We start from the raw sequence: 21,147 nt of genomic DNA, 5'->3' as shown, positions 1-21,147 counted from the left end.
TGGCCGATCATCTAAAACCAGTACCCCGTTCCTAATTTTCTCCCATATTCTTTGATTCCTTTTGCCCTAAGACTTTCATTTCAACTAAGTATAGAAGGGAAGAACCATATCTTGGGAGAGAAAATGCTAAATGGTTTAATGAATAAAGACATGCATTCATCACCGTACGATGTCCCTAAACACTTTATACAATTGAGTGCCATACAATTTAAGCATACAAGAGAACTGGATTTGCCACAGTAAGCTCCTTCAACCAACTCTGAAATGACATTATCTCTGTTAGATGTAGTTTGAAGGTCAGCATGGCAACACAGGACTGTTGTTAGATGTTTTATATCCACAATGCAAATGGTGCCATGGTTTAGCAACTACTAAAGGGCATTTGTAATACACTAAAATAAATCTATTGTTTATAATTTTTGATTTTAATATGGTTCTATATTCATGTTTCTAAGATTATTGCAGAAGTTACACTTAACACAAGATGTTTAAGTGAGACAAATGCAACATAATGCAAATCTGCTGGACATCTAAACATTAAACATAAGCATCTAACTGAAAAGTTCAATTAAAAAGAGTTGACAGTGTTGATTAGTTCATGGGGATTGTATTGTGGTAATACAATTAGATATTACATGGTAAAGGAAAGCAACCATCATTGTAGCCTATATTGGTTATAACGAATGACAGTTTCAATTAGTTTTTACTGGATGAGGAATTAAAGTTATGATACAAGTTAATTAAAAACATTGTGAATTTTGCTCCATATCACTTCTGAAAAACAATAATAATTGAAAACGGTACAAAATTGAATTCAGAGAATTAGTACATTGATGGTAGAGCAGTCTACATTACTTGACTGATCAATTGAAAGATGCAATATGGAAACAGGCCCTTTAGCCCACTGAGTCCTCGCTGACCACGTGTTCTCACTAGTTCTCTGCTATACCATTTTCGCCTCCACTCCGTGCACACCAGGCCCAATTTATAGAAGCCAATTAATCTTCACACCCACACATTTTTGGGATGTGGGAGAAACCAGAGCACCTGGAGTTAACCCATGCGAGAACGTGCATACTCCACACAGATGGCACCCGAGGTCAGGCTCGAACTGGGTCTCTGACTGTGAGTCAGAAACTTTACCAACTGTACCGCCCTGATTTGTTGATTTGTTGCCTGCAATCAAAGATTACTTCTGCTGAACTTACGAATGACATCAGCAATAAACAAGAATACAGAGATGTTTACATTATAGCACTAATGCAAAGAGTGATTCTTTCTGATTTAACAATTATTTTCCAATAAATGTGTACCTAGTTTTAAATGTTTATATACAGATCATCAGAATTGCTGTCATAACATTTTATTGCATAATCAAGTCTGAGGCAAACCAGCTGCGCAGTGACTACTTGATACAGCTGGAATAAATGTGATGAATGGCATTTTTGAGGCATCTACCATGGACATCGGCAGTGCAAAGAAATACTACTGTGGCCAAATATAATTACTTCCATGTAATTTTAGGCTATATTATATTTTGCATTTAATATTTCTTTAAAGAGAATTTTGATTAAATTAAAAACCCTATATCTTGATGTTCAGTGAATACTAGTAAACTGCATTTAGAAAAATAGTAAGGGATTACTCCAGCATTTTGTGTCTATCTTCAGTGTAAACCAGCATCTGCAGTTCTCTCCTAAACATTAATGAGAATCATTCACAAGCTGAAACAAATGGACAAATGGCCCAGTTCAACGTTCTCTTAGTCTTAGATATTTCTACCTTTCTTCTTGTTAAATTTATTCCCTATACTGTGAACAGTTACAGGCACGGCTCATATTAAAATTAGTTAAAGGAATTTTTCTTTTGGTATCACTACTTGCTTCTTAGAAAGCTCTCGACCTTACTGGGTAGCTTTGTGCACGTTATGATCAGTTAAGTGCCCATTATCGTAAAATGTTATAAAAAAAGCTAAAAAAACTGGAAACTGAGCCTGTGTAGAGTGCAGAGATTAATGTTTTAAGTGTGGCCTTTCATCAAAATTGTTTATGGCTCTGCTTTCCAACATCTACAATTATTTAACCTCTTGCATATACAAGATGAATCCTGGGGCAGAAATATCACTGGCAGACAGAGTAGGAACAAGCATCCCATCTGCTAGTCTGTGCCAATTGATCTGAGACAGCACTTCATTCAGGTTTTGGGCTAATTTAAATGTATTCAATGAATTACAATCACTAAATAAATGTCCCCAGTGAAGCAAATGGAGAGGGTAGAAAAGATCCAGCCAACAAGCTGGTTGAGGTGTGGTGAGTGAGAAAGACACCTCTGAGATAGGACTTTAAAGCCGCAAGGAGACGCAGCGGTAAAGTTGCTGTCTTACTGCGCCAGAGACCCAGGTTCGATGCTGACTATGGGTTCTTGTCTGTACGGAGTTTGTAGTACGTTCTCCCCGTGACCTGCACAGGTTTTCTGCGGGATCTCCGGTTTTCTCCCACACTCCAAAAACGTACAGGTTTGTAATTAATTGGCTTGCTATAATTGTAAATGGTAAATTGGAAATTGTCTCCAGTGTGCGTAGGATAGTGTTAATGTGCGAGGATTGCTGGTCAGTGCAGACTCGATGGGCCGGAAGGCAAGTTTCCGCGCTGTATCTCTAAACAAAACTAAACTAGACAAAATAATTGTGAATCAAGGAACTAGAGGTTACTAGACTAAGTGGGACCCATTGGGTCCCAGCATCACACAGGAGGGCTTGTCATCCAACGCAATATTTCACCTCTCCACCAATTCTAATATCGGTGGCCAGTTGGGGGGGGGGGGGGGCTTTCTGGAGTGCTAGTATGGGTGTTATGGGCTGAAGGGACTGGTTTCCAGAGGGCTAGTATGCAAATTGTGCGCCAAATGGATTCTTGGGCTGGCGTCTCAGTCAATCAAGCCTGTTGTGCTGACAACTCACTCACTCACGGCTGGTGGGCTGGTAGTTGACTCACGGCTAATCCTTGAAATTCTATTTCAAGCAGGGTATAGGGCCACCAAATTCAAGTGCAGTTTCTTACCACTTCTAGCAGGGTGCAAGGCCACCAAATTCAAGTGCAGTTTCATACCATTTGAAGTAGGGTGCAAAGCCATTAAAGACAGCGAGTCATGACCTCTCCCTCCTCCATCTTGCAGAGACGGAGCCACACCCACATTTCCGGGTTGTATAACCCCTCCCCCCCGGAAAAGGTGTGGCTTTCAAGGAGTGATTGACAGGTGAGAGATTCTCAACATTTATTTAAAAACATAACACTTTTAATTTTCATTGATGGGAAGAATTCTCTGCATCTGCTCAGCCGAGGGGGACTGAGCAAGATGGCCAAAAACCACAGCCGTAAGTGATAGCGTTTTATCTAAAATCAATATACAGTGCAAACAGGAAGTAAGTGCATTTACAGTAGTGCCTTTTAACTTCAAGCCAAAGCACCCAAGCCACCATTTGCAGTAAGTAGTGCCTTTCAACTTCAAAGCTCCCAAGCCACCATTTGCAGTAAGTGGTGCCTTTCAACTTCAAACCAATGCACCCACGCCCCCATTTGCAGTAAGTAATGCATTTTAACTTCAAGCCATTGCACCCAAGCCACCATCTGCAGTAAGAAGTGCATTTCAACTTCAAGCCACACCCAAGCCAACATTTGCAGTAAGTGGTATCTTTCAACTTCAAGCCACACCCAAGCCATCATTTGCAGTAAGTAGTGTCTTTCAACTTCAAGCCACACCCAAGCGACAATTTGCAGTAAGTGGTGTCTTTCAACTTCAAGCCACACCCAAGCCATCATTTGCAGTAAGTAGTGCCTTTCAACTTCAAGCCATTACACCCAAGCCACCATTTGCAGTAAGTACTGTCTTTCAACTGCAAGCAAAGCACCCAAGCCACCATTTGCAGTAAGTAGTGTCTTTCAACTTCATGCCACCATTTGCAATAAGTAGTGCCTTTCAACTTCAAGCCACAATTTGCAGTAACTACTGCCTTTCAACTTCAAGCCACACCCAAGCCACCATTAGCAGTAAGAGGTGCCTTTCAACTTCAAGTCAAAGCTCCCAAGCCACCATTTGCAGTAAGTAGTGCCTTTCAACTTCATGCCACCATTTGCAGTGCCTTTCAACTTAATGCCAAAGCACCCAAGCTACAATTTGCAGTAAGTAATGCCTTTCAACTTAATGCCAAAGCACCCAAGCCACCATTTGCAGTAAGTAGTGCCTTCCAACTTCAAGCCAATGCACCCACGCCCCCATTTGCAGTAAGTAATGCATTTTAACATCAAGCCATGGCACCCAAGCCACCATTTGCAGTAAGTAGTGCCTTTCAACTTCAAGCCACACCCAAGCCATCATTTGCAGTAAGTGGTGTCTTTCAACCTCAAGCCACACCCAAGCCACCATTTGCAGGAAGTAGTGCCTTTCAACTTCAAGTCAAAGCTCCCAAGCCACCATTTGCAGTAACTAGTGCCTTTCAACTTCATGCCACCATTTGCAGTAAGTAATGCCTTTCAACTTCAAGCCACACCCACGACTCCCATTTGCAGGAAGTGGTGCCTTTCAACTTCAAGCCAAAGCAACCAAGCCACGATTTGCAGTAAGTAGTGCCTTTCAACTTCAAGCCAATGCACCCATGCCCCCCATTTGCAGTAAGTAGTGCCTTTCAACTTCAAGCCACACCCAAGCCATCATTTGCAGGAGTAGTGCCTTTCAACTTCAAGCCACAATTTGCAGTAAGTAGTGCCTTTCAACTTCAGGTCAAAGCTCCCAAGCCACCATTTGCAGTAATAGTGCCTTTCAACTTCAAGCCAAAGCAACCAATCCACCATTTGTAGTAAGTAGTGCCTTTCAACTGCAAGCCAAAGCAACCAAGCCACAATTTGCAGTAATAGTGCCTTTCAACTTCAAGCCAAAGCTCCCAAGCCACCATTTGCAGTAAGTAGTACCTTTCAATTTCAAGACACACCCAAGCCAAGCCAACCAGGAGGGGGGGAGGGACTTTCTGGAGAGCTAGTATGAACCATTTTAGAACCAATAGACATTTTTTGCAAGCTTTAGATCCAATAGAGATATTTTTGCAAGCTTAGAACCAATAGAGACATTTTTTGCAAGCTTTAGAACCAATAGAGACATTTTATTGCAAGCTTTAGAACCAATAGAGATACTTTTTGCAAGCTTTTGAACCAATAGACATTTTTTTTGCAAGCTTTAGAACCAATAGACATTTTTTTGCAAGCTTTAGAACCAATGGACATTTTTTTGCAAGCTTTAGAACCAATAGAGATATTTCTGCAAGCTTTAGAACCAATAGACATTTTTTTGCAAGCTTTAGAACAAACAAAGACACATTTTGCAAGCTTTAGAACCAATGGACATTTTTTTTGCTAGCTTTAGAACCAATAGACATTTTCTGCAAGCTTTAGAACCAATATACATTTTTTGCAAGCTTTAGAACCAATAGAGACACATTTTGCAAGCTTTAGAACCAATAGACATTTTTTTGCAAGCTTTAGAGCCAATAGACATTTTTTTGTAAGTTTTAGAACCAATAGATTTTTTTGCAAGCTTTAGAACCAACAGACACATTTTGCAAGCTTTAGAACCAATAGACATTTTTTGCAAGCTTTAGAACCAATAGACATTTTTTGTAAGGTTTAGAACCAATAGACATTTTTTTTGCAAGCTTTAGAACCAATAGACATTTTGTGCAAGCTTTAGAACCAATAGACATTTTTTTGCAAGCTTTAGAACCAATAGACATTTTTTTGCAAGCTTTAGAACCAATAGACATTTTTTTGCAAGCTTTAGAACCAATAGACACATTCTGCAAGCATTTTAGAACCACTAAGGGCACTTACATTTGAGTAGACATGTGTTCAGTGTTATTCACAGCTCAGAGAAACGTGACCCTCTGACTTCCTCCAGCTTGCAGACACTGATTGAGGCACACCACTTCCTAGTTTTATAGTCCCTCCCCCCTGCCGCCAGCGGGGGCAGCAGAGAGAATGGGGAATTTTATAAAAACATTAATATCTCTGTCATTTTTAATCAACGGGCAAAATACTCGGCACACATGCGGCTGAGGCGGGCTCTGAGCAAGGTGGCCAAAAATGACGGCCGTAGGTGCCGGCGTTCTCTCGGAAATCGCAGCACAGTTCGCCAAAACCGGTCAAGAACAGAGTTTTAGTAATATATAGATTGTGCAGGACTGCTACTGCTTATAAGCACAGAAGAATAATCCATCACAGTTCCCTGGTTATTAGTGCCATTGCAAATGATGGAACTTTAGATATCTCTGTAGAGAGATAATTAAAGTGTGTAAACCTCCCTTGCAATGACAGTACATTCACTTCCATGATCCCCACCATATTGTGAAAGCACAATGCTTTTTTTCAATGGGAAAGAAACAATGAAGCCAAAAACAAAAAAGTAGTCAGAAGCAATTGGAGGAACAAGAGTTGGCGGCACAGCTAGCAGAGCTGCTGCCTCACAGCCTCAGTGATTCAGATTCAATTCCAACTTCTGGTGCTATCTTTTTGGTGCTCATACATTTTCCCTGCGAACATGTGGGTTTCACGTAGATACCTACTTTCAATGCAAATCTAATTTAGTAGCTTGGAGAAACAAGGAACTGCAGATGCTGGTTTACACAAAAGGACACAAGGTGCTGGAGTAACCCAGCAGGTCACAAAAGGACACAAAATGGTGGAGTAACTCAGCAGGTCACAAAAGCACATAAAGTTCTGAGGTAACTCATGAATGGACACAAAGCTGGAGGAACACAATGAATGGTCTCACAAATGAACTGACAAAGAAGGGTCCTGATACAAAACATCACCTATCCATCTTCTCAGGGGACGCTGCCTGACCCACTGAGTTACTCCAGCACTTTATGTCATTCAGTTTGGTAGATTAATGGACCCCTGTGACTTCTCTTGGTAGGCAGGTGAGTGATAGAATCTGGGCAAATGATAATGGGAATGTGGGAAGAATAGTTTAAATGGACAGTTCATGAGAGAATGTGATTCCTCTGTGAGTCAGAATACACGCAATAGGCCACAGTGGCCTCTCTCTGTGTTACAAGGAAATATAGTGACAAATGTTTAATAAGATGACCACTTCAGCAAAGGGTATTTAAGAAGGAACTGCAGATGCTGGAAAATCGAAGGTAGACAAAAGTGCTGGAGAAACTCAGCGGGTGCAGCAGCATCTATGGTGCGAAGGAAATGGGCAACGTTTTGGACCGAAACCCTTCTTCAGACTAATGTAGGGTGGGGGGGGGGGAGGGGGAAGAAAGGAGAAAGGAAGAGGAGGAGCCCTAGGGCTGAGGGGGAGCTGAGAAGGGGAGGAGACAGCTAGGGCTACCAGAAATTGGAGGTTGATATTAATGCCGCTAGGGTGCAAACTGCCCAAGTGGAATATGGGGTGTTGCTCCTCCAATTTCCGGTGGTGCTCACTCTGGCCATGGAGGAGATCTCCCGGTGGCTCAGCACTTCAACTTCCCCCTCCCATTCCGAATCCGACCTTTCTGTCCTGGGCCTCCTCCATGGCAGGAGTGAGCACCACCGGAAATTGAAGGAGCAGCACCTCATATTCCGCTTGGGCAGTTTGCACCCTAGCAGCATAAACATTGACTTATCCAATTTCCGGTAGCCCTTGCTGTATTATAATTGATTGCCAGTGATTTTCATGGATGATCTGCCGGACACAATTTGTGTTTGCATACTTTGGATATTTAATGCATGGAATTCACACCTAGTGATGGCATCCACCTTGCGATTCTTATTTGGTGAGTTGGCAGCAGAAATTGGGTCCCTTTCTTCTAATCCAGAAAGATCCCTAAGCACTGAAAGAGACTGCCTGCTTCTCTTCCCGTTGTTTCTTCGTACATGTGTAGAAAATATCAACCTTGTGAGTACTGCAGACCTCATAGATTAAGAAAAGACAGACCACAATTATGTGTCGCTTTAGGCTCTTTCAAATCTGGCGTCACATGTGCTATAATTCCCCTAACCTACAGAACAAGATCAACCACCGTAACAAATCTGTTACGCTCAATTCCACGTTTCATATGATTCTTTTATTCCTTGGCAGTTTGCCAAGTTTCTGCGACCACTCTGTAGTTTGGGCTAGGCCTAGGTGGAGAAGAATTATCCCCTCTTCCTTGGTTTTTCTCTTGTCCGTGCTCTAGCTAGTGCAGCCAACCAACATTGTAATGCTTCTTGTGTGATCGTCACGAGCATATATGGGTCATCAAGATTTATCAGCCTCCTCAAAGGAGCCAGTTATCTCCAACAAGTGGTTTCATTGAGGATTCTTGCAACAAAGTGTTGTGCTAAACCCCCGGCGCAGCAGTGCTCAGTGATGCAGCGATATCTTACAGCGCCAGAAACCAGCGTTCAATCCTGACCACAGGTGCTGTCTTTACAGAGTTTGCACGTTCTCCCTGTGACCATGTGGGTTTTCTTTGGGTGTCCCGGTTTCATCCCACACTCCAAAGACGTGCAGGTTTGTAGGTTAATTTGCTTTGGTTAAAAAAAATGTAATTGCCCCTGAGTGTATAAGATAATGCTAGTGTACAGGGTGGTGTGGATTTGTTGGGCCAAAGGGCCTGTTTCTGTGCTGTGTCCCTAAAGACTAAAGCTTAAAATGTCCACCTCTGGTGTGTGACCTTGGTGCAAGCAATTGTCTGTGGAGACACAATAGACTGCAGACGCTGGAATCTTGAGCAAAAACAAACAAAGTGTTGGAGCAACTCTTATCCACCGATGTCCAGCCCAATCTATGAGGTGGTGGCAGAAAGTTGGCAGACTGACAAGGAATAAAGAATCATGTAATCTACCAAGAAACATGGAATTGACCTTAACAAATATGTTACGATGGTTGATAGCATCTTTGAAGGGAAATTGGCAGTCAATGTTTCGGGTCAGGACCCTTCTTCAGTGAAGAAGAGTTCCCAGCGCAAAATCACATCTGTCCATTTCCCTTCACAGATGCTCTCTGACCTGTTGATTGTCTTTTTTTTTACAAGTATCTGTGGTTCAAGTCCAGAATCCTATCTGTCTGCGACTCTTTTTGCTAAATTGTAGCAAACTCAGCAATTCTGCAGTCAGGCTATTTGTTCTTTTATCCGAGTCCAGTAATAAATCGAACAATATCTGTTATCTGAGTGAACAAAGAATTGCAAAGCACATAATTCTTTGACCTTGGCAACTCTTTGTCAAGAGAGTCAAAGGAGAATCAAGAATCATGAGGAGAGTCAAATGAGTCAAGAGTCAAGTGTCAAGGGAAAGAGAGAGAGGCAAGAGTTAGGATGGAGACCGGATGTGTACCAATATGGAACAATTACATTTCTACTTGGAGAAGCATAAACGTTCAGGTATACATAGTATTTAATAGTAATACATAACAATTTAAAAAAAAATAAAAAAATCAATAACTAACAATATTAGTGCAAAACAAAACTCCAAAGTACCTACTGCAACCAAGACAGTTCATAGTTCAAAGTTTGGTTTGTATTTGTGATGTTAAATAGATTGTTGGGAAGAGGTTGTTCATGAGTCTGGAGATATAATGGGATATATTCCATTAAAATGTTGGCAGCTCGGTACAATAATTGCCAGCTTTTATCAACCTGATGTTTGTGCTTCCTGTGCACAGGCAGATGTTCTGAGCTCCTTTGTGGCAATTGCTGCTGTCATGGCCTTTATATTCCATTGTTGGGCCCATTGTACTGTATATTCCAAAGGGAGAGTGTGAACTACAACAGATTTCCTCTCAATTGGGCTGGGAAATTTGAATATTCCTGGTTGAACCTGATCCAACTCCAGCAAACCCATTCATTTCAAGGTCTGTGAAGTAGAAAAGTAGGTTTGGATTTCCCTTTATATATTTAGCTATCACTGGGTTCAAGGTCTCCTGGTGTTTTAATTAATTATATTTCTATTTATTAATTTGAAATATGTTGAAAGGTATACATAAGTTTAAATGGTTTTGAATATCGTCTTAAGTATGACACGTCAGGGACATTCACAAACATTCAGTTCCTTTGGACCCCACCAATTAGTCAGAAGCCAGCTTCAAAATAGATTGTAACTCCCAGGAACATATTCCTGGTAACACCTGATATTCCAAGGAAGCTAGCCAGTCTGCGGAAGTCTGCAGCACTAATGCATGGAACTGAGCAGCTCCAATGAAAGGTCATCATACTGAAATAATATTTAAGAAAGAACTGCAGATGCTGGAAAAATCGAAGGTAGACGAAAATGCTGGAGAAACACAGCGGGTGAGGCAGCATCTACGGAGCGAAGGAATAGGTGACGGTTCGGGTCGAGCCCCTTCTTCAGACTAGTGGGGGGGGTGGGAAAAAGAATGGAAGAGGCGGAGATAGTAGGCTGTAGGGGAGCTGGGGAGGGGGAGGAGGGAATGAGGGAAAAAACAAGGACTACCTGGAATTGGAGGTCAATGTTCATACCGCTGGGGTGTAAACTACCCAAGCAAAATATGAGGTGTTGCTCCTCCAATTTGCGGTGGGACTCATTCACTCTGGCCAGGGAGGAGGCCCAGGATAGAAAGGTCGGATTCGGAATGGGAGGGGGAGTTGAAGTGCTGAGCAACCGGATCAGATAGGTTATTGTGAACTTAGCGGAGGTGTTGGGCGAAGCGATTGCCAAGCCTGCGCTTGGTCTCACCGATGTAGCAGTTGACACCTAGAGCTGCGGATGTAATAGAGGTGGTTGGAGGAGGTGCAGGTGAACCTCTGCCGCACCTGGACAGACTGCTTGGGTCCTTGGAGGGGAGGTAAAGCGACAAGTGTTGCAAGGGAAAGTACCAGTGGAGGGGGTGGTTTGGGTGGGAAGGCACAAATTGATCAGGGAGTTACAGAGTGAACGGTTTCTGCAGAAAGCCGACAGGGGAGGAGATGGGAAGATGTGGCCAGTGGTGGTATCCCGTTGGAGGTGGCGAAAATGTCGGAAGGTTATATGTTGTATGTGACGGATGGTAGGGTGGAAGGTGAGGACAAGGGGAACTCTGTCCTTGTAACGAGTGGGGTGATGGGGAGTGAGAGTGGAGCTATGGGATATAGAGGAGACCCTGGTGAGAGACTCATCTATAGTCGAAGAGGGGAACCCTTGTTCCCTATAGAATAAAACTGCTCTACATCGGTGAGACCAAGCGCAGGCTTGGCGATCGCTTCGCCCAACACCTCCGCTCAGTTCGCAATAACCATTCTGATCTCCTGGTGGCTCAGCACTTCAATTCCCCCTCCCATTCCGAATCTGACCTTCCTGTCCTGGGCCTCCTCCATGGCCATAGTGAGTCCCACTGCAAATTGGAGGAGCAGCACATCATATTTCGCTTGGGTAATTTACACCCCAGCGGTATGAACATTGACTTCTCCAATTTCTGGTAGTCCTTGATTTCTCCCTCCTTCCCCTCCCCTTCCCAGCTTTCCCACAGCCTACTGTCTCCGCCCCTTCCTTTCTTTTTCCCGCCCCCCCCTCCCCCAACATCAGACGATGGGTCTCGACCCGAAACGTCACCTATTCCTTCGCTCCATAGATGCTGCCTCACCCGCTGAGTTTCTCCAGCATTTTTGTCTAACTGGAAATAATAGCTCTGTTTGTTTCTCCACAGTACCTCACCTTCAGTATTTTCTGTTTTTATTCCAGGTTTCCTGAATACACCATGTTTTGATGCTCTAAATAGGGGGGGGGGGAACAAAGGACAACGGGGACCCGGCACGGGGTAACTGGTGGGGGGGGGGAAGGAGGAGACGGCATGCTTTGTAACTTTGCCAGCGCCATAGGTGGCTGCTATTTGTATACATTGGGTATGCAAGCAAAGAATCTCACTGTGCCTAGTCACATGTGACAATAACATATTCAATTCCATTCCATTCCAATGTGTACTGAATGGAACAATTGGCCAAAATATTGAGCATTACAAATGCAAGGAATTTACAAAGAAAGAATGAAAACCACCACTTTTGCTTCCTTCTCTTGCATGAAATATCCTTTGACATCATTGACCTCATCAGACATATTTATTCCAGTGAGCACTGTGAACATCAAACATTGTTGGATAAACTGGAATCAGTTATGAAAATATTATGGAAATGGAGCAATAAATAATTTCATTCAATTTTAGTTGCAAGGTCATCAACCTCTCTCTCAGCATCGACAAGACCAAGGAGGTGATCATCGATTACAGGGGGGGGAGGGTAGCGCACCCTCCGATCAACATCAACGGTGTAGCGGTAGAGAGGGTGGAGAGCTTCAAGATCCTCGGTGCCCACATCACGGAGGACGTGACCTGGACCACCCACATTTCCACCAGCACAAAAAATGCGCAACAGCGCCTCTACAACCTCAGACGACTGAAGAAATTCGTCCTGAACCCACGGGTCCTCAGGGAATTTCCACAAAGGCAACGTGGAGAGCATCCTTGACAGGCTGTATCTCCACCTGGCACAGCAGCTGCACCAGCTACGCCCGAAGGACCCGCAGAGAGTGGTGCGGACGGCCCAACACATCACCAGGTGCGAGCTGCCCTCCCTCCAGGGCATCTACTCCAGGTGGTGTGTTGGAAAAGCCCTGAGGATCATCAAAGACCCCAGCCACCCGGACCATGGTCTATTCTGCCTACTGCCCTCAGGCAGAAGGTACCGTACCACCAGACACACAAACAGTTTTTTCCCCCAGGCAATCAGGCTGCTGAACCAACCAGCCCTGAAACTCACCTGAACTGGACTCTGTATATATTTTAATGTTCACTCCATAATTTAATGCATGCAATTTATAATTTAATGTTAAATTAACATTGAATTCAATGATACTGCGAGCTGGTGTCGAGGAAAACAAACCTTTCACTGCACTGGGTCCATCCAATGCTTTTTCTGAATAGGACATTTTGGTTGCTGGCACTCAATTGGTTGATGTGTTTGCTCGGGAGAAACTAATTTTGCACGCAAAACACATTTTGATTACTCCATTATTATGTTGTGAATCTTGAACTTTCATTACCTACAGATTGTAAGAGCTTAGTGTAATTAGGCTTTTTGAACAAAATTTGTATTCCAGGCAACTAATCTTACTTTGATTATCCACACCCTGCTTCATTTTATTGCCATAACTAATCAAGGTAATGTACCAAGACTATATATCAGAATACTAAATTGAGTATTAAAAAAAATGATTGCGTACCTAGAAAAGCTATTTTTTCAAGCTGTTATAGAACCACAGTGGATACATTACAGCCTCATGGAGAAGTACATTCCAGACACCTCAGCGCGGCTGTTTTCAATTAGTGTGCCAGCCTCTGTGGCATATCTGGCAGACAGCAGTTCATTATTATGTTGCATCCACACTGTGCAGCCTTTCTGTACAATCTACTCTTACTTCTGGAATGTTTTTGCTTTAGCATGACTCTGCTCTTTTCTTTCACTAATTTATCATATTCAAATAATCTAATCATTTGTCAACTATTCTTGTGAAGAACACTGCCCTGGATACTGGTTTTCATTTAGAGATTAAGAGATTAGCCATTTCCCATTGAGCAGAACTGAGGAAGTAAAAAGGATGGCCTGAGAATGGGATGGATAGATACAAAATGAAACTGCTAAAGCTTGAAGTCCCAGCACATGGAATGGGTTTATTTGTGACCAGCATATCTGGTCTGTCAACCAGGTTTAAAACGAATTGTCATACTTTGCCTTGTTTTTGTCAATTGAGCCATAGCGATTTCATTTCCCCGAGATCAAAGAGACCCTAAATTGCATCTGACCCCAAAATGTGGTTGCAAGCACTGTAGAAACTGAGCTAAAAACCATTAACCAGTGCAGTGAATCACCTTAAGTTGCTCTCTCTCTGCTGTCTTCCCTTGTCAGTGTACCTCATTCACCTCTCTTTCCAATTACTTTGTTTGCCACCTGTGGAATATGCTTTCATTTAGATTCCACATGACTGAACAAATTTGTAAAATTTTGCATGAAGCTGTATTTTATTGCTATAAAAGTTATTATTAAATATAAAAAGCAGATTTTAGTATGGACAGTAAATTACTTAAGAGATTTGATTGGAAGCAATGGTAAATCTTTAGAGTGAATGCTTAATTTCAAAACAACCTTATTGCCATGGGCAAGATGCTGGAGGAAATCATCAGGCCAGGCAACATCTGTGGAGGGAAATGGACAAACAATGTATCGGGTCAGGGCCTGAACTGAGATATTGTCTGTCCATTTTCCTGCACAGATGCTGTCGGGCCTGGTGAGTTCTTTTAGCAATTTTTATTTTGCTCAAGATTCCAACATTTGCAATCTTTTGTTTCCTTTATTGACGATGGTTTTATCTCAAACTGTGATTTGTATTTACAAAGACATAAGAGGTCAATAGAACAGCTAAAGTATATCTAACTACTTATTAGTTGAGCTTTGAGTTCATGCCCAAAGCAGGTAAACAGTTTATTACTAAGTTTATTCAATGGAGTCATAATGATCAAATAATTCAAATTTAGGTTCCCTTGCATTTTATGTGGTTTAGATTCATTTCTGGTGTTAATTTTCCTCCACAAATTTAATATTAACTAACAAGCTGATTGTAACCCAAAAAATATCACTATCAATATTGCTATTCAGTAGACTCTGTTGAAATCTAGAGCAAGAGAATATGGAAAAAAACAAAGGCTAGAAATTCCCCTTTCTTATATTTTGTACAGGTTGTATGAGGAAATTGGTTGTGTGCAATCCAGCATTGGTCTTAGAGCTGTACAAGGAGAGGCAAGTTTAATTTTGAATGGAAAAATAAAACGATACCTCATCTGCTTATGATTCAAGTGAATCACTGCTAGAAAGGGGAAGAGTAGAGTATTTCCGTGACGTCCTGGTCCTTGAATGGTAATCATCTGTACTGAGGTCCATCAGGTTAACTGTTCAAGATCCAAATTTCAAAGACTTTTGCAGTTTTTAGATTGGTTAGGCCTTTTATCTGAAGTTCCAGAATGCTAAGTAATTGATGATAGGCATAGTACTTGGGGAAATTTATGAGAACATTCAAATGGGAAAACTAGTGCTTATTTTTCCAATCACAAAGTAAATAAGATAACTTTCTTTGCTTCGTTTGAAGATTTATTGAATTCTCTGGAAATAGTGGAATTCCCGGCAATAATACCAAGAAAACTATTGAGATGAAGTAATCATTTCCAGCAATAACTGGAAGAGCTGAACAAATCTCTCCCATTTAGACCTCTGTGCAATGTTCAGTTATTGTCAATTGATGAAGCTCAGAAACTTGAACTAAACTTGAACTAAAGTTGCAAGTTAAAATGAAAATGATTGCTGGAATAAGCATTGTTGATTTTCTTTTCTAATGTTATCACCATGGGGCACCATGGAAATTCCGTTATCTCCTGAAAGATGGGGTTCCAGAAGATCCCAGCAGGCAAGACCTCAATTCTGGTTGAGAGGATTAGGGGAGAACTGAATTTTTTTCACTCTCCCACGAGGAGAGGAGATAATGGATAGATTTACATTCTACCTTTCAACATTTGGCCTGCTTATTTCTTAAGCAGCTTTAAGAAATAACAGTTTAAAACTGTTGCTGCTGCTGCACCCGCTGAGTTTCCCCAGCAATTTTGTGTACCTTCGATATTCCAGCATCTGCAGTTCCCTTTTGAACAGTTTAAAACTGTTGCTGGATTGGACACAACCAATTTCCTCATACAACCTGTACAAAATATAAGACCTGGATACCATTGAGTTATTTTAACTGTTCCAGACCTTTACAGCAATAAAACAATTAATCCTGGGGGAAATTAAGTGTTTTACTTGGTCGGAGTAAGTTTCAGTCAAAGTCAAAAAAAGTTTAAGTAGTAAGTTTTCATTGAGGCCCAGTGAAAACTTCAGGTGAAGAGATCCAATCTCGTAATTATCCTATGCGAGGTCAGACGTGATGTCCTCTGTCTGGGATAAGGGGGGAATGGGAATTTGTTCTGAAACAGGCCCTTCTGCTGGATATTTCTGGGAGAGTGTCAGATTTGGGATCATTAATACCAGCTTCCTCTTCAGACAGCGGCAAGAATTGGAATCTACTTCATGGGAAGTGAATACAACTGGCAGCTGATATCCTTGAATGTGTTTTCTACTTATATTAAACTTAAATTTTCCCTCCCCAGAATTCTAGCGGGCCAGCATAAATTTCAATCATGATTTTTAATTTGTGGTATTGGATCATCACTCATAGAACTTTCCGGATTTATTTGGAACTGATTGAAAGATTGATTGAAGGATACAACATGGGAAAAAACCCTTCAGTCCACACAACCATCGATCACCCATTCATACTAATTCTATTTTATCCCACTTTCACATCTACTCCCTATACAATATGGACAATTTAGAAAGGCCAATTAACCTGCAGACCTGCACATCTTTGGGATGTGGAAGGAAACCAGAGCACCTGGAGGAAACCCATGCAGTTATAGAGTCATAGTCATACAAGAGTGGAAACATGCCCCTCGGCCCAACTTGCCCACACTGATCAACATGTCCCATCTACACTTGTCCCACTTGCCTGTGTTTGGCCCAAATTCCTCCAAACCTGTCCTATCCATGTACCTAGCGGGACAGGCAGCATCCCTGGAGAGAAGGAATGGGTGACGTTTTGATTCGGGACCCTTCTTCAGAAAAGCAGTCTGAAGAAGGGTCTCGACCTGAAACATCACCCATTCCTTCTCTCCAGACCTGCTGCTTGTCCTGCTGAGTTACTTCTGCATTTTGTGTCCCTCTCTCTCTATCCCTCCCCCTCCCAAGTTGCACCAGCTTCTCGGTTTCACCCAACAAAGTTAACAATGGCCTGTTTCCTTTATCATCGTTACTTTTTTGCATATCTTTCATTCATTGTTCTTTATCTCTCTACATCATCGTCTATATCTCATTTCTCTTATCCCTAACCAGTCTGAAGAAGGGTCTCAACCCGAAACTTCACCCATTCCTTCTCTCCAGAGATGCTGCCTGTCCCGCTGAGTTACTCCAGCATTTTGTGTATCTTTGGTTTAAACCCACATCTGCATTTCCTTCCCACACACTATCCATGTACCTGCCTAATTGCTTCTTAAACATTGCGATAGTCCCTGCCTCAACTACTTCCTCTGGAAGCTAATTCCATAGTCTCAGGGGAATGTGCAAACTCCACAAAAACAGCTGCAAAGGTCAGGGTCGAACCTGATAGTCAGGCTCCGTGAGGGAGCAGCTTCAAAAGCTGCGCCACCATGCCACAGCTTATCTTTTCATTGAAGCCAATATTCCCCCACATTCGGTTTGCTTCCCATCTTCACACTGTCTCCACATCTGAAATGCACACTGTAAGAAACAACTTTATGCACCAAGCCATGAATAATGTTCTGACTATTTAAAGTGAACAGACGGAGTGTCATGGGCTGGAAATAAGCTGATTCCCTGACACATGCCCAGCAATGGTGAGTGGAATTGTTGCTTCACATTTAATTTCCACAAAGTTGGTGAGTCATGGTAACATTTACTCTTCAATATACGTGCACTCTGACAAAATCTAATATCATTACAATATAAACACATTTGACTTCTGGTTATTACTTGTTCAGCACACTCAGAACTGCAGTTTTGGCCCGGAGTCATCTATCTCTCCACAAGGGCAAGCTATCCTTCGGCTTGTTTTGTAAGATTATTTAATTTCACTGACTAAAATATCTTACAGCTGTGAAACTGAAGATTATCAGTAGCAACAGGAAGGAGATTTGTGCCAATTCAGGGGGTAGGTACTGCTGTTGAGGAACCAAAATTGGTTAATTGTATAAAGATACAGAATAGAAACAGGCCCTTCACCACCCCCCCCCCCCCCACCCACCCTCCCACCCCCACCTCCCACCCACCCCACCCTGTCGACTCCCTCCCTACACACCAGGGGTGATTTACAGAGGATTTACAAACCCGCAAGTCTTTGGGATGTGGGAGGAAACTGGAGTGCCCGGAGGAAACCCAGGCAGTCATGGGAAGAAAACACAGACAGCACCCAAGGTCAAGATTGAACCAGGATGCAGCTCTATCAGGCATAGTTAATACCTCTGGGGTGCAAACTGCCCAAGCGAAATATGTTGCTCCTCCAATTTACGGTGGTCCTCACTCTGGTCATGGAGGAGGCCCAGGACATAAAGGTCGGATTCGGAATGGGAGGGGGAGTTGAAGTGCTGACCGAGCGGAGATGTTCGGCGAAGCGATCAGCTGTCCCACAATGCCATCCTATTTGTGTTGCATTTCTATGAACAATAAATAATATCCCTTATTGTTAACAGATGAAAAGTCACCTCTAGGTAGTTGGTAACAGCTGAGATAGCATCTCAAACTATTTCATCAAAACTAGTGTTGTTAAGAAGATGCAACTTATGGCAATTTGTTGTGTACACTGAACAAGTTAAGATGATCAAATTATTTATTCTGTCTTGTAAATGGAAAATTTGCCTTATTGGATTTGCAGGCCAGGATTGTTCTTTAGTCTTCTGAATAAACATTAAGCAGCAACTATGTGTGCTTTTATTCTGGGGAAAGTAGGCCTCTTGTGATTTGGAAATGTGTATTCAAGCACAATTGATCCCCTTGTTACCATGACTCACTAACAGCATTTTCCAGGGAACTGTACTGAAATGTATGAATCGTGAAGTGCTGAGGAACTTAACAGGTCAGGCAGCATCATTGGAGGGAATGGACAGACACATTTTTGGGTAAGCTACCTTCTTCAGACTTATTGGAGTAGGGGAGAAAAAGCTGGAAAAGAGAAGTTGGAGTGGGACAAAGCCTGGCAAGTTATAGATGGATATAGGTGAGGGATGGGGTGTGGGGTTGATTGAAGTAAGTGAAAAATGCTAGAGGTGAAAAGGAGACAAACGAGCATCAGGTAAGAAAAAGGATGAGTGAAATGTAAAGCCGGAGGGTGAGGTATGGGTGGACAGGGACAGTGTACAAAGAAGAGGGGAGGGGAAGAGGGACTGGGGGTGGGAGAAATGTGTGGACAGTGGGGTGGGGGCGCATATGGTAAAGAGAGGGGTATTACCTGAAGTGGAAGAATTCAATGTTCACACCATTGGGTTGTACGCTACCCAAGCAGAATGTGAGGCTGGGAGAGAGACGGACTCTGAGGAACTGGGGAAGAGAAGAGCGCCAAGCATCCTCAAATTACATTATCGATGTATCTCTTGAAATACTGTAAGTTGTGCATAATAACCTACCACTGATACAATATGATGATGCCCAGATCATCAGTTTTAAATGTAGAAATATTAACCATGAACAACAGGGATAAATCCACTAACTACATAACAGTGCCACAACATTCCACAGTCACCTGAAAGGGTTGACAGGACCTCCAGTAGTGTAGCACTGCCTTGCCTGTCACTGGAACTTTATTGCCGTCCATCACAGTGAGGAATGTGGAATCCACTGTGGTGGATTTTAAGTTAACTTTTATGTGGTTGTGTGTCTTGTTGCTTTTCACTTTGTATGGCTGTATGGTAACTCAAATTGTATAGTACCTTAATTGGTACATGTGACAATGAACTGACCTTGAATCCTTGAAACCTTGAGTATCAACCTAGACAAAGCTCTGACATGGAAATTAAATCATCAACCTTCAACTTTGAGCCACAATTGTTCCCATTGTGCCTGTGCTAAGATACAGATACAATTGTAGATATATGGAAACAAAGGGGGATTCAGAACTACAAAATAATAAATTTTAATTCAATTTTAAGCCAATCTAAGTTTCTGGCAGACATATATTACTGGTTTAATTTTCCGGGAGATATTTTGTTCCCTAGCTCCATTTCTGCTCCTTTTGGCTCCATTCAGAAATTGCTTCCAATACCTCACCGGCCTTCACCACCACCTGTCAAGCTGATTCAGTTTGGCCTCCTCATTGAAACTGCATATATATGGTCATCAATCTTCTGTTAATGCAAATACTGTTAAATCTTACTTGAGCTACAGCCACTAAAACTACCAGTGTTGAACATGGAGATCAGGAGTTAGCAGAATATTAAGGTCCATTACTGCTTACTGCTAAGTAAGGTCCATTACTGCTAAGGTCCATTACTGCTTAGCAAGTCTGTTCTTAGCAAGCAGTGCAAACAAGAATCAGTTCTACCTGGTATTAACTCCAGTATTAACATTTTGAAACTAATCTAGATATTATAATCTATATATTACTAAAACTCTCATCTTGTTTGTTTGTTTGTATGCGTGCATGCTTGTGCGAAAGTTCCGGAAAATCCGCCAAAATGGTACTTGAAAGCACTACAATTTTTGGCCTATGTGCTGTACCAAGTTTTGTTCAGATTGATGTTATATTTTACAAATTATTCACATTTAAAAATTTTTTAAACTACTTTACAAAACCACTTTTCCCTGCCCATCATCTGCATTCGACGGCACAATGACGTCACAATGGGATCCCGAATATCATTCTTAAAAATCGCAGTTTTCATTGACATTGACTTTATTCCCCAAAAAAATCAATTTTAATCATATTTTCCAGTTTTCATTAACAGATAACACTGTGTTTAGGTTATTTTAAAGAAAAAACGGGATTTTCATTGAGAATTTCATTTAAAGAAAAACATCGCGATTTTCATTGTGGGGGGTGGGAGGTGAGGAGTGGGGGAGCATGGGAATAGAGGGAGAGGAGGAGGGTAGGAGGGGAGAAAGGTTATGGAGGGAGGGAGTGACTGAGGGTAGGGAGGAGGTGAGGGGAGGAGTAGAGGGGAAAGAAGAGGGGTGAAGAGGAGGGGGAGGTAGTGCTGGGGATGAGGGGGAATGGAGGAGGATAGGGGTAAGAAGAGGGATGGCGGGGTAATGGAGGAGGGGAAGAGGGGATGGAGGGGGTGAGGAGAGGATGCAGAGGAGGATTGGTGGAGGGTGGAGAGAGGGAGGATAATGGAGGAGGGGAATAGGGGACTAAAGACGGAGAGTGAGATGCGTTCACATTGACCTTATATTTTACAAGTTATTGCCATTTTGAACTTTAAAAACGTCGCAGCCCCTTTCTTGATCTCCCTCACAGGGGACAAACTATCGAACTATTGCCTCTCCTTGTCAAATTGTAGATT

The sequence above is a fragment of the Amblyraja radiata genome, chromosome 5 (genome assembly GCF_010909765.2).
Source record: "Amblyraja radiata isolate CabotCenter1 chromosome 5, sAmbRad1.1.pri, whole genome shotgun sequence".
Lineage (NCBI taxonomy): Eukaryota > Metazoa > Chordata > Chondrichthyes > Rajiformes > Rajidae > Amblyraja > Amblyraja radiata.
Note: the sequence above shows the minus strand (reverse complement) of the source record.